We start from the raw sequence: 12,669 nt of genomic DNA on the forward strand, positions 1-12,669 counted from the left end.
AGAATACAAAATAGGCCAGTCAAGGAGCAAAGCATGAGAGTTAGTTGACAAATGCCCCAATTGTCTTTTGTCCTTGTTAGTATTTGCAAAGTATCAAGAAATCTATAGGAAATTCTCCAAATATATTGAATGATCCTCCTAATGAGGATTTAGGAAAAAGCAGAAGTCAATAAAAGGGTGAGTTTGGGTTTGCAATTTGCACTGCTAAAGGGAATACCTGTATCAAAAATTAATACATAAAATATATTCATTTTTAAAATTTGCTTGCTAGGTCTTGTGAGAACCGCAGTTTTCAAATAAAATTAGTGCTCCCTAAAGAACACTTAATCAACATTAATTAAGATTAGTTAAACTTAATCAGTATTAAATTATTTCCATTAGTCAATTGTTGTTTACTAATTCTGGCTGTTAGTACCAACTGGCAGCAACATATTCTGTAGCAGAACTCTATATCATGAGTAAATTAATTCAACAGTTAATCAATATCAACATTTATTAAGCACCTACTATATGACAGTCACTGTGCTATGAGCTGGGAATACAAATGGAAGTATTTTAAAATACATTTCCTGCCTTCAAATGAGGAAACAACATGAAAATTAATATATACAAAACAAACTTTGTACAGGAAAAATAGGAAATAATTAACAAGAGAAAGGCACTAGAAGGGTTGGGGAAAGCTTCCAGTAAAAGATGGGATTTTAGTTGGGACTTAAATTAAGAGACTGCAATTATTCAGGGTGAAATCTCTCATTTTAAAGAATTTAATCAAATTCAATTTAATTTTATAATATTAATTATTTTCTAGCATCCATAATCAATTTTTTAAGCACACAAAAAGCAAAAGGACTGCTATGAATACAACATAATAGACTGTACTAGATTAAGGCTAATAAAGCATGAAACACCATACAATTTAATAGGATATACCAAGACACATGGGTCTTGGTTTGCCATTAGTGACTAATACTAATTTTAGTGCTATTCTGGCCTTCAAAATTGAATACTACTTGCAAACTCAAAATAGGCTATTATATTTCCATTCCTATGTTGAATTAGCACTCAAATGATCCACAATTTGGAAAACAAGTTTAATAGAGTAATGATCTAGATAGGTGATACTATGGAAAAGTTTGCTTAGAGACCCATTCATTCCTGTCCCAGGTTCAAGCTAATTTTCCAAGTATAAACTCATCCATTCACAATCATTGACTTAAGAGTTGCAAAGAATCTTTAACTGTCATCCAGTTCAACTTTTAACTGAAACACGACTCCTTTCTACAACACAGGGTTAAGTGAGTCATACAGCTTCCCCTAGAACATCTGTGACAGTGTGTTCATGAATCTACCACTCCAATTACTAAAAATGGCACTAAAACCCATCTTGATCTCAATTCATCACTATTTAAACAAAAGGCCTACAAATTAGAAATTCCATAAATGAAAAGGGAATAAAAATATGGAAGTGATTAATAAGCACTTTTGAAAATCTTCCTGAAGGTTTAGATATCACTAACAAAGTCACACAAAATATACTTGATAAAGGTTCAAGTATAATGTTCAAAATCTGTAATGCTGTTTATAAGTGAAACCAAGTGATTTTAAAAATATAAAAGCATCTAGTAAATCACATGTCATTTCAGTTCCTAAAGGATCTTGCCCAGCTTTGTTAATGTAGGAAAAATACAGATTAGGTTACCAAAATGAAACAATGTTTCTTTTCTGCTCATCAATTTTGAATTTCAACTTCTAAAATGCTAATGATCTAAAAATCATTTCACCAATGCAGATTAAGAATTGTTCATTTAAAATGAAAACATTTTTAGACTTACCTCACATCAAGAATTTGAAATGAAAATGAGGCACTCTTCAGCGTGTCTGGGTATTTTGGGAGTAGCTACAGGCACCTGAAAAAGTACAAAATGTTTTACAACTTTGGCTAATCTTTAGCTTAAAAATGCAAATTTGTCCTCTTTTAATTTAGGAATGGCAAAGGGCAAAAACAAAACAAAACAAAAAAACCTACTGGTTTGAAATTCAAGTAGCTTTCACAACAATCATTCCAATTCTCACTTTACAGACTCAACTTCTATCCTATAATCTATACTTCATTAACCATCTGAAGGCATTCCCTACAGGATGTTTATTTTTTAACTTTTTTTTTTTTTTAAGCATTCTGTACCTGGCAAATGGAGTTTGAAAAGTTTGTTTTTAAGTCATTTGATGTGACCAAGATGTTCCAGAAATGACCTTGCACCTCCTTTTCAATTGCCTGGAACTAAACCCACTACTGCACTAACTTTCTTAAGGGCAGCTAGTGTGTTAATATTTGGAATCTTGCCTAATACAAGGGGGGGGAAGAGAAATCCTATTTTTATTGTTTAACACCAAAAGTCTAGTACTGTTCATTGAAAAGAAATATGACAATGGCTTCCAAGGAAGAAGAGAGTGTTTCAGCTGATATATTCTTCCTGGAACATACAATATTGTGATATCCAGATCATTCTTAATTCTCTGGACTTTCACTTAACATCTCTCCCTTTTGGATGTGCTATCTTTAACCACTGAAATTAAGAATTTATAATTTCAGTCAATGGGAACCTATGGTTTTGGCCCAGATCTTCTCTTTACTACCTTTCCCATCCTTCCTTCCCTGATCCCTTGCCAAATTCAACTATCAAGAGCCAACACTGGCCATGACATCTGATCTAAATTTTCTTGTGCTTTAGTATATTATTTTTGTTTACATCATTTATATTTTATTATTATTTGACTTTCTTTATTCTGAATGAGATATACAAACTTTCATACATTTCTCTGATTAATGTCACTATTTAAATTTATTTAAATTAAGTATTTAAATAAAATAAACTATTTAAATAAAAAATGAATTTACTTTAAATTTTAAGTCATTAGATTCATAAGCCACTTTTTTCTAAGTATACACCCAATTCACCACACAAAATTTGTTTCCATAATTACTTGTCACAGCACAGTAATGCTGGGGCAAATATCTTATTTTTTGCTATTACTTTTCCTATCATGAACATGGTTCAAAGTCAAAGATTTCTGCATAATGTCAAACTACTTTTCAGGAGGATGGGATATTCCACAATCCCATTAAATAGAATATCAGGCCTAGAGCCCAGAAGACCTGGCTTCAAATTCAGTCGCTGACACTTAGTAGTGTATGTCCCTGGGCAAGCCACTTTTCTTTACCTCAGTTTCTTTACCTGTAAATACCTCTTAGTTTCTGTAAGGGTTTAGTGTGATAATTGTAAAACAAGTAGTATAATGCCTGGAAAATAGTGCGTGCCAAACAAACTATTTACTGTGAATAAGATGAACTTTCATATCTATCTATTCTTGAAATGTCATGAAATTTCCTATATTACTTATCTATCTGGAATATGACTTTAATATGTAGCATAATTATTTAACTTATTTTTCTATTGATCTTTTTCTAATAGTGTGAAAATGTGAAACTGACATTTTTTTAAAAAAGCTTAAGAAAGATGGAATTGATGAAAATTGTGAGTATTCTGAATCATGAGACCATTCTGAAAATAAAGAGATGCATTGCTGTATTTCTTTTAGGGAGATTTACTTTATTAACAAGACATTCCTATGCCAGAGCAAAATGTCATTTTATACACACACATACACACACAGACAGTAGAATAAACTACAATATAGAAATTAAGAGAGTTAATAATTTTTAGAAAACAAAAATCCAAATGCCAAAGAAAAATCCAAGACTTCGGTTAACTATAAACAACTGGAAATATAGTCTCATGGTAAGACATCCTAGTTCAAAGAAATAAATTTGATCTCAAAAATATCAAAGAAAAATGAACTTAGTAACTGGATAATCCATTTAAAAGATACTTGTGTGAGGAAATTCCGTAATCAGAGAGGGAAATCAAGGTGAAGAGAATTTTTGTAAATATCAATAAAGATAGAAGCAATGACATATTCAGATTATATTGCATACTTCCGTAACAAAAAGAAAAAATGAGGAATAAAGAAAATATCACAACCTTAATATGGCATAGTAGTGATGAGGAGAGAGGCGAGTGGAACAGAGAACCACATTAATTTCATGGATATGTACTAGATTTTCTTTAAAAATATAAAAATTTCATTCTTCAAAAGGTAGCAGAAGCAACAAAGTAAATTATATTCTGGATCTAAGTATCATTAATAAGGATTATTTTCTATGGTAGAATGATAAGAACTAGTCATCTGACTAGCAAGATGGTGAAGTAATTATTTTCTGCAAATTGTTTTAAACCCTAAGCCTCAAAAGAAAAGAATTATGTACCCAATATAGAGTAATTATAGCTGATTCCATTAGATAAGAGAGAATATTGTTCACAAGGTTTAAAAAAAAAAAACAAAAAACATCTTGGATCACTTCCAGAACATTTATAATTAAAACTCTCACTGAGCATCTCTATGTTCGATTGATTCAAAATGTCAGTTATGGTGAGTATAAGCAAACTCAGTTTTTTAGGAGTGAAGGCTTAGAAAAAGAATTTCCATACATGCAGTCACTCTGCTTTAGCACCCCACTATACATATACCGGACAAGAAATAACAGAAACTCATTCTGCCCAATCATGTCAAATTTAGAGCAATAATAACTATCATGTATATAGAGCCTACTGTGTGCCAGGTACTGTGCTAAGTGATGGCTCAGGGGATAGAGTTCTGGACCTGGAGTCTGAAAGAAACCTTTAAAATCAGCCTTAGACATTTTTTAGTTGTAATTTTTAGCAAATCGCTTGACCTTAAATCTAAAGAATGGAAAACTATGCCAATATCTTTGCCAAGAAAACCCCATGGAAAATGGGGTTCTGAAAATTATCACTGAATGATTGAACAATAAAAACAGTTGAGTAAACTGAGGCAAAGGATGACTCATCCAAGGTCACATAGTTTGTCACTGTCTGAGGTTAAGAATAGATGGGAGGATCTACTTAAATTAAAAATATGTTGTGTGAATATGGAAAGCTCTTTAAAAGGATATCTGATTGTTTGCTGTCTAAGGAAGGTGTGAGGGAAAGGAGGGAGGAAAAAATTGAACATAAAATCTTACAGATTTACTTACATGTATTTGGAAAAATAAAAAAAATTATTTTATTATTGAACACAAAACCACAGTTTAGAGTAGAAAAGAATTCTATCAGGTGCAATGGAAAAGAGCTTGGAAAACCAGCTGGGGGGTCAGGTGACCTCTAAGTGACCTAGGTCCAGATACCTGGAGTAAAGAAGTCAAAAGAGATAAACAGTCCAACTATCATGGATCTGTGCAACAACAGAAGGGAAAAGGTCTGAGACCACAGGATAATTTATAGCAAGTTTCTAATAAAGGCCTCCTTTCTCAAACATAAAGTGATATAAAAACTTTTATTTAAAAAAATTGTTTTACCCAGAAATGTAAATACATATCCCAAAGATATAAAAAGGAAGTTAAAAGTACAAATATAGCAACTCTTTGTGTGGCTATGAATTAGAAACTAAAGGGATGTCCATTATTTGGGAAATGGTTCAACAAGTTGTGCTATATTGTGATGTGAGTCTTGTGTTATAAAAAAGGACAGAGGAATGATTTCAGCAAAGTCAGGGAGGACTTATATGAACTAATGAAAAGCTAGGAGAACATCATACAAAGTAAACAGCAATATTGTAATGAACAATCAACAGTGAAAGACTTAGCTACTTGAATCAAAATAATAATCCAAGACAATTCCAAAAGGCTCCTGATGAAAAATACTATTCATGTCCAGAAAGGGAACTGATGAACTGAATGGTAGATTGAAGTATATGTATTTAAAAAAAAAAACTTGCCTCCCCTGCCACATGACTAATATGGAAATGTTTTGCATGAGTTCACATGTATAAGCAATATCATATTGTTTGCCTTCTCCAGGGAAGCAGGAAGAGTGGGAGGGGTGGGAGAGAGAAGGAGAAAAAAAAGTTACAAATAATTTTTTTGGAAAAAGAAAAGTTATAAACAAAATTCAACCAGGATTTAAATATGATTCACCATGTCATTTTATGCCTCCATGAGACTTTGACTGCACTTAAAAAATGCCATATGGACCTTGTTTATTGAAGTAATTAGTACTACCAAATACACAGAAATTAGCAGTATGGCTTATGATATCCATAAGCCTAGTCAGAAAACAGGTCTTGCTCCTTTATGTAGTAAACTATGTGAATGAAAATTTACAATTGCCATCTGAGAAGATGGCGGCGTGGAGGCAGACAGCTGCTTGAGCTCCTCGTTTTCTCTCAGAACTTACTTCATGACAGGCCTCTGACTTAATGCTTGACCCAGAAAGAAACCCACAAATTATCACCAAGAGAAGACATCCTTGAAAGTCGCCAGAAAAGGTCTGTGTTTGCTCGGGGGAGGGTCAATCAGACTGGGCGCAGACTGAGGGCAGGCAGCCAGAGCAAGACAGGCAGCTCACACAGCTCAGACCGGAGGGGGAGGGGTGTGATCTCTGCCGTTTCTGTGAAAGGGCTTTTGCCCCAGTGTGGATGCTCCGTCTTGGCAGCAAGCCAGGAGCGGTGGAGAGGGTGTAAACACCGGAGGTGAAGATTAAAACCCCAGAAAGCCAGCGTCTCTCAGAGCCCGGCCACCCCCAACCCCCACCTGGACTGACTCGGTGCATTCTCAGAGCCTCAGAGCGCAGACTCAGTACAGTCATTGCTGTTCTGTTAGTGGCTCTCTGCTGCCCTACCCCTAGTCTGTAGAGGAAGCCCATTAATAACATCCAGCCCTATCCCCCGCAAAACAGACCAATTGTTTCTCTTGTCAGTTTGTTTTCTTTGATTCCTACTCTGACAAAATGAACAAAAAATTCAAAAGGGCTCTAACCATTGACAGCTTCTGTGTGGAGAGGGAGCAGACTTCAAATGCTGAGGAGACTAGGAACAGATTGTCCCCAGATGTATCCCCTGGGAGGGATATAAGCTGCTCCTCAATACAAAAGAACCTCATAGAGGAAATCAAAAAGGCTCTCACAAGAGAGCTGGAAGAGAAATGGGAAAAGGAAAGGGAAGCTTGGCAAGAGAGCCTGGAGAAGTCATCCCATGCATTCAAAGACAGAATGGATAAAGAAATCAAATCATTGAGAAACAAGATTAGTGAGCTGGAAAAGGTAAACAACTCCAAGGAAAACAGGATTAGTGAGCTGGAAAAGGTAAACAACTCCAAGGAAAACAGGATTAGAGAGCTGGAAAAAGAAATCAGCTCTCTAAAAAATAAAATGGATAAAATGGAAAAAAATTCCATAGAAGATAAAAACTCAATTGGACAATTACAAAGAGATATAAAAAAAGTGAGTGAAGAAAATACATCATTGAAAATTAGACTGGAACAAGTAGAAATGAATGACTCAAGGAGAAACCAAGAGGGAGTCAAGCAAAACCAGAGAAATGAAACAATTGAAAAGACTGTCAAGTACCTTACCAGAAAGACAACAGACCTGGAAAACAGATCCAGGAGAGACAATTTGAGAGTAATCGGACTCCCTGAAAAATGGGAGGAAAAAAGGAGCTTGGACACCATTTTCGAGGAAATTATCAAAGAGAACTGCCCAGACGTTTTGGAAACAGAGGGTAAAATAGACATTGAGAAAATTCATCGATCACCTACTGAAAGGGACCCTAAAATCAAAACGCCAAGAAATATAGTGGCCAAGTTCAAGAACCATCAGACAAAGGAAAAGATATTGGAAGCTGCTAGAAAAAAACAATTCAGATATGGAGGATCCACAATAAGGATAACACAGGATCTAGCAGCGTCCACATTAAAAGAACGCAGGGCCTGGAACATGATATTCCGAAAGGCTAAGGAACTTGGTATGCAGCCAAGAATAACTTACCCAGCAAGAATGAGCATCGTTTTCCAGGGAAGAAGATGGACATTTAACGAAATAAATGAATTCCATCTATTTTTGATGAAAAAACCAGACCTACATAAAAGGTTTGATCTTCAAATACAGAACTCAAGAGACTTCTAAAAAAGGTAAAAAGAAATCTTGAGAACTATACTTCTGTCAAAAAAATATGTAAAGAACATATGTACAATTTGTCTTAGAAACTAGAGGTGGAAAGGAGATTATATCATAAAAAAGTATAAAGTGGTGGTACTACATCTCATGAAGAGGCAAAGGTAACCTATTATATCTGAGAGAAAGAAAGGAGGGAGTTGAACATAGCGTGTATCAATAGACATATTCGATTTATGGTGAAACTTCTTCCACTTCATTGAAAAGTGAAAGGGAAGGAGTAAGCTAAGGGGAAGGGAATACAGTAATTTCGAGGAAAAGGGGTAAAATAAGGGGAGGATCTTTAAGGTGGGGGAGGGATCCTAAAAAGGGAGGGCTGTGAAAAGCAAGTGGGGTTTACCAGTTTAATACTGGATAGGAGGGTAAAAGGGAAGGAAAGGGGAAAAGCATAAGCAGGGGTTAATAGGATGGCAAGCAATATAGAATTAGTCCTTCTAACCATAAATGTGAATGGGGCAAACTGCCTCATAAAGAGGAAGCAGTTAGCAGAATGGATTAAAAGTCAGAATCCTACTATATGTTGTTTACAGGAAACACACCTGAAACAGGATGAGACATTCAAACTAAAAGTAAAAGGGTGGAGCAGAATCTATTATGCTTCAGGCAAAACCAAAAAAGCAGGAGTAGCCATCCTCATCTCAGATCAAGCAAAAACAAAAATTGATCTAATTAAAAGAGATAAGGAAGGGCATTATATCCTGCTAAAGGGAAGCATCAATAGTGAAGCAGTATCAATATTAAACATGTATGCACCAAGTGGTGCAGCATCTAAATTCTTAAAAGAGAAATTAAGAGAGCTGCAAGAGGAAATAGATAGCAAAACTATAATAGCGGGAGATCTCAACCTTGCACTATCAGAATTAGATAAATCAAACCACAAAATAAATAAGAAAGAAGTCAAAGAGGTAAATAGAATACTAGAAAAGTTTGATATGATAGATCTTTGGCGAAAGCTAAATGGAGACAGAAAGGAATATACTTTCTTCTCAGCAGTTCATGGAACCTATACAAAAATTGATCATATACTAGGGCATAAAAACCTCAAAATCAAATGCAGTAAGGCAGAAATAGTAAATGCATCCTTTTCAGACCATAATGCAATCAAAATAACATTTAATAAAAAGCCAGGGGAAAATAGACCAAAAAATAATTGGAAACTAAATAATCTTATACTAAAGAATGATTGGGTAAAACAGCAAATCATAGACATAATTAATAACTTCACCCAAGAAAATGACAATAATGAGACATCATACCAAAATGTGTGGGATACAGCCAAAGCAGTAATTAGGGGAAGTTTTATATCTCTACAGGCCTACTTGCATAAAATAGAGAAAGAGAGGGCCAACGAATTGGGTTTACAACTAAAATTGCTAGAAAAGGAACAAATTAAAAACCCCCAGACAAACACAAAACTTGAAATTCAAAAAATAAAAGGTGAGATTAATAAAATGGAAAGTAAAAAAACTATTGAATTAATTAATAAAACTAAGAGTTGGTTTTATGAAAAAACCAACAAAATAGACAAACCCTTAGTAAACCTGATTAAAAAAAGGAAAGAGAAAAAGCAAATTGATAGTCTTGAAAATGAAAAGGGTGAACTCACCACTAATGAAGAGGAAATTAGAACAATAGTTAGGAACTACTTTGCTCAACTTTATGCCGATAAATTTGATAACTTAAATGAAATGGAAGAATACCTTCAAAAATATAGCTTGCCCAGATTAACAGAGGAAGAAGTAAGTAGTCTAAATAGTCCCATCTCAGAAAAAGAAATAGACCAAGCTATTAACCAACTTCCTAAGAAAAAGTCCCCAGGACCAGATGGATTTACAGGTGAATTCTACCAAACATTTAAAGAACAACTAACTCCAATGCTATGTAAACTATTTGAAAAAATAGGGATTGAAGGAGTCCTACCAAATTCCTTCTATGACACAGACATGGTACTGATACCTAAACCAGGTAGATCGAAAACTGAGAAAGAAAACTATAGACCAATTTCCTTAATGAATATTGATGCTAAAATATTAAATAAGATATTAGCAAATAGACTTCAGAAAATCATCCCCAGGATAATACACTATGACCAAGTGGGATTTATACCAGGAATGCAGGGCTGGTTTAATATTAGGAAAACTATTAGTATAATTGACCATATTAATAATCAAATTAATAAAAACCATATGATCATCTCAATAGATGCAGAAAAGGCATTTGATAAAATCCAACATCCATGCCTACTAAAAACGCTTGAGAGTATAGGAATAAATGGACTATTCCTTAAAATAATAAGGAGCATATATTTAAAACCTTCAGTAAACATCATATGTAATGGTGGTAAACTAGAACCTTTCCCTGTAAGATCAGGAGTGAAACAAGGTTGCCCACTATCACCATTACTATTCAATATAGTACTAGAAACTCTAGCCGTGGCAATAAGAGCCGAGAAAGAGATCCAAGGAATTAGAGTAGGAAATGAAGAAATCAAATTGTCACTTTTCGCAGATGACATGATGGTATACTTAGAGAACCCCAAAGACTCTGCTAAAAAGCTATTAGAAATAATTCAGAATTTTAGCAAAGTCGCAGGATACAAAATAAATCCACATAAATCCTCAGGATTTTTATACATTACCAACACAATCCAACAGCAAGAGATACAAAGAGAAATTCCATTCAAAATAACAGTGGATAGTATCAAATATTTGGGAATATATCTACCAAAGGAGAGTCAGGAATTATATGAGCAGAATTACAAAACACTTGCCACAAAAATAAAGTCAGATTTAAATAATTGGAAAGACATTCACTGTTCTTGGATAGGCCGAGCGAATATAATAAAGATGACAATACTCCCCAAACTAATCTATTTATTTAGTGCTATACCAATCAGACTCCCAAGAAACTATTTTAATGACCTAGAAAAAATAACAACAAAATTCATATGGAAGAATAAAAGGTCGAGAATTGCAAGGGAACTAATGAAAAAAAAGTCAGAGGAAGGTGGTCTAAGTGTACCTGATTTAAAGCTATATTATAAAGCAACAGTCACCAAAACCGTTTGGTATTGGCTAAGAAATAGACTAGTTGATCAGTGGCATAGGTTAGGTTCACAGGACAAGATAGTGAATAAAAATAGCAATCTAATCTTTGACAAACCCAAAGATCCCAAATTTTGGGATAAGAATTCATTATTTGACAAAAACTGCTGGGAAAACTGGAAATTAGTATGGCAGAAACTAGGCATGGACCCACATTTAACACCACATACTAAGATTAGATCAAAATGGGTCCAAGATTTAGGCATAAAGAACGAAATCATAAATAAATTGGAGGAACATGGGATGGTTTACCTCTCAGACTTGTGGAGGAGGAAGGAGTTTGTGTCCAAGGGAGAACTAGAGACCATTATTGATCACAAAATAGAACATTTTGATTACACCAAATTAAAAAGTTTCTGCACAAACAAAACTAATGCAAACAAGATTAGAAGGGAAGTAACAAATTGGGAAAAAATTTTTACAGTTAAAGGTTCTGATAAAGGCCTCATCTCCAAAATATACAGAGAATTGACTTTAATTTATAAGAAATCAAGCCATTCTCCAATTGATAAATGGTCAAAGGATATGAACAGACAATTTTCAGATGATGAAATTAAAACTATTTCCACTCATATGAAAGAGTGTTCCAAATCACTATTGATCAGAGAAATGCAAATTAAGACAACTCTGAGGTATCATTACACACCTGTCAGATTGGCTAAGATGACAGGAACAAATAACGATGAATGTTGGAGGGGCTGTGGGAAAACTGGGACACTGATGCATTGTTGGTGGAGTTGTGAAAGAATCCAACCATTCTGGAGAGCAATCTGGAATTATGCCCAAAAAGTTATCAAAATGTGCATACCCTTTGACCCAGCCATACTACTACTGGGCTTATACCCCAAGGAACTACTAGAGAAGGGAAAGGGTCCTGTATGTGCCAAAATGTTTGTGGCAGCCCTTTTCATAGTGGCTAGAAGCTGGAAGATGAATGGATGTCCATCAATTGGAGAATGGTTGGGTAAACTATGGTATATGAATGTTATGGAATATTATTGTTCTATAAGAAATGACCAACAGGAGAAATACAGAGAGGCTTGGAGAGACTTACATCAACTGATGCTGAGTGAAACGAGCAGAACCAGAAGATCATTATACACTTCAACAATGATACTGTACGAGGATGTATGCTGATGGAAGTGGATTTCTTCAACATAGAGAAGAGCTAATCCAATTCCAATTGATTAATGATGGACAGAACCAGCTACATCCAGAAAAGGAACACTGGGAAATGAATGTAAACTGTTATTTCTACCTTCTGAATCCAATTCTTCCTGTGCAACAAAAAATTCGGTTCTACACACATATATTGTATCTAAATTATACTGTAATATATTTAACATATATAAGACTGCTTGCCATCTGGGGGAGGGGGTTGGGGGAGGAAGGGAAAAAATCTGAATAGAAGTAAGTGCAAGGGATAATGTTGTAAAAAATTACCCATGCATATGTACTGTCAAAAAATGTTATAATTA

At 34.6% G+C, this 12,669-nt stretch overlaps 1 protein-coding gene across 1 annotated transcript in view; it reads right to left on the reverse strand.

Annotated features, from left to right (window-relative positions):
- Positions 1 to 12,669, reverse strand: part of RASSF8 (Ras association domain family member 8) — a 78,032-nt gene that overhangs the window by 42,852 nt on the left and 22,511 nt on the right. Inside the window, exon 2 of the mRNA XM_074268810.1 lies at positions 1,833 to 1,907. The gene's annotated coding sequence lies outside the window, so the exon portion shown is untranslated. The remainder of the gene's footprint in view (positions 1 to 1,832; positions 1,908 to 12,669) is intronic.

Source organism: Sminthopsis crassicaudata, chromosome 5, assembly GCF_048593235.1.
Source record: "Sminthopsis crassicaudata isolate SCR6 chromosome 5, ASM4859323v1, whole genome shotgun sequence".
NCBI classification, from domain to species: domain Eukaryota; kingdom Metazoa; phylum Chordata; class Mammalia; order Dasyuromorphia; family Dasyuridae; genus Sminthopsis; species Sminthopsis crassicaudata.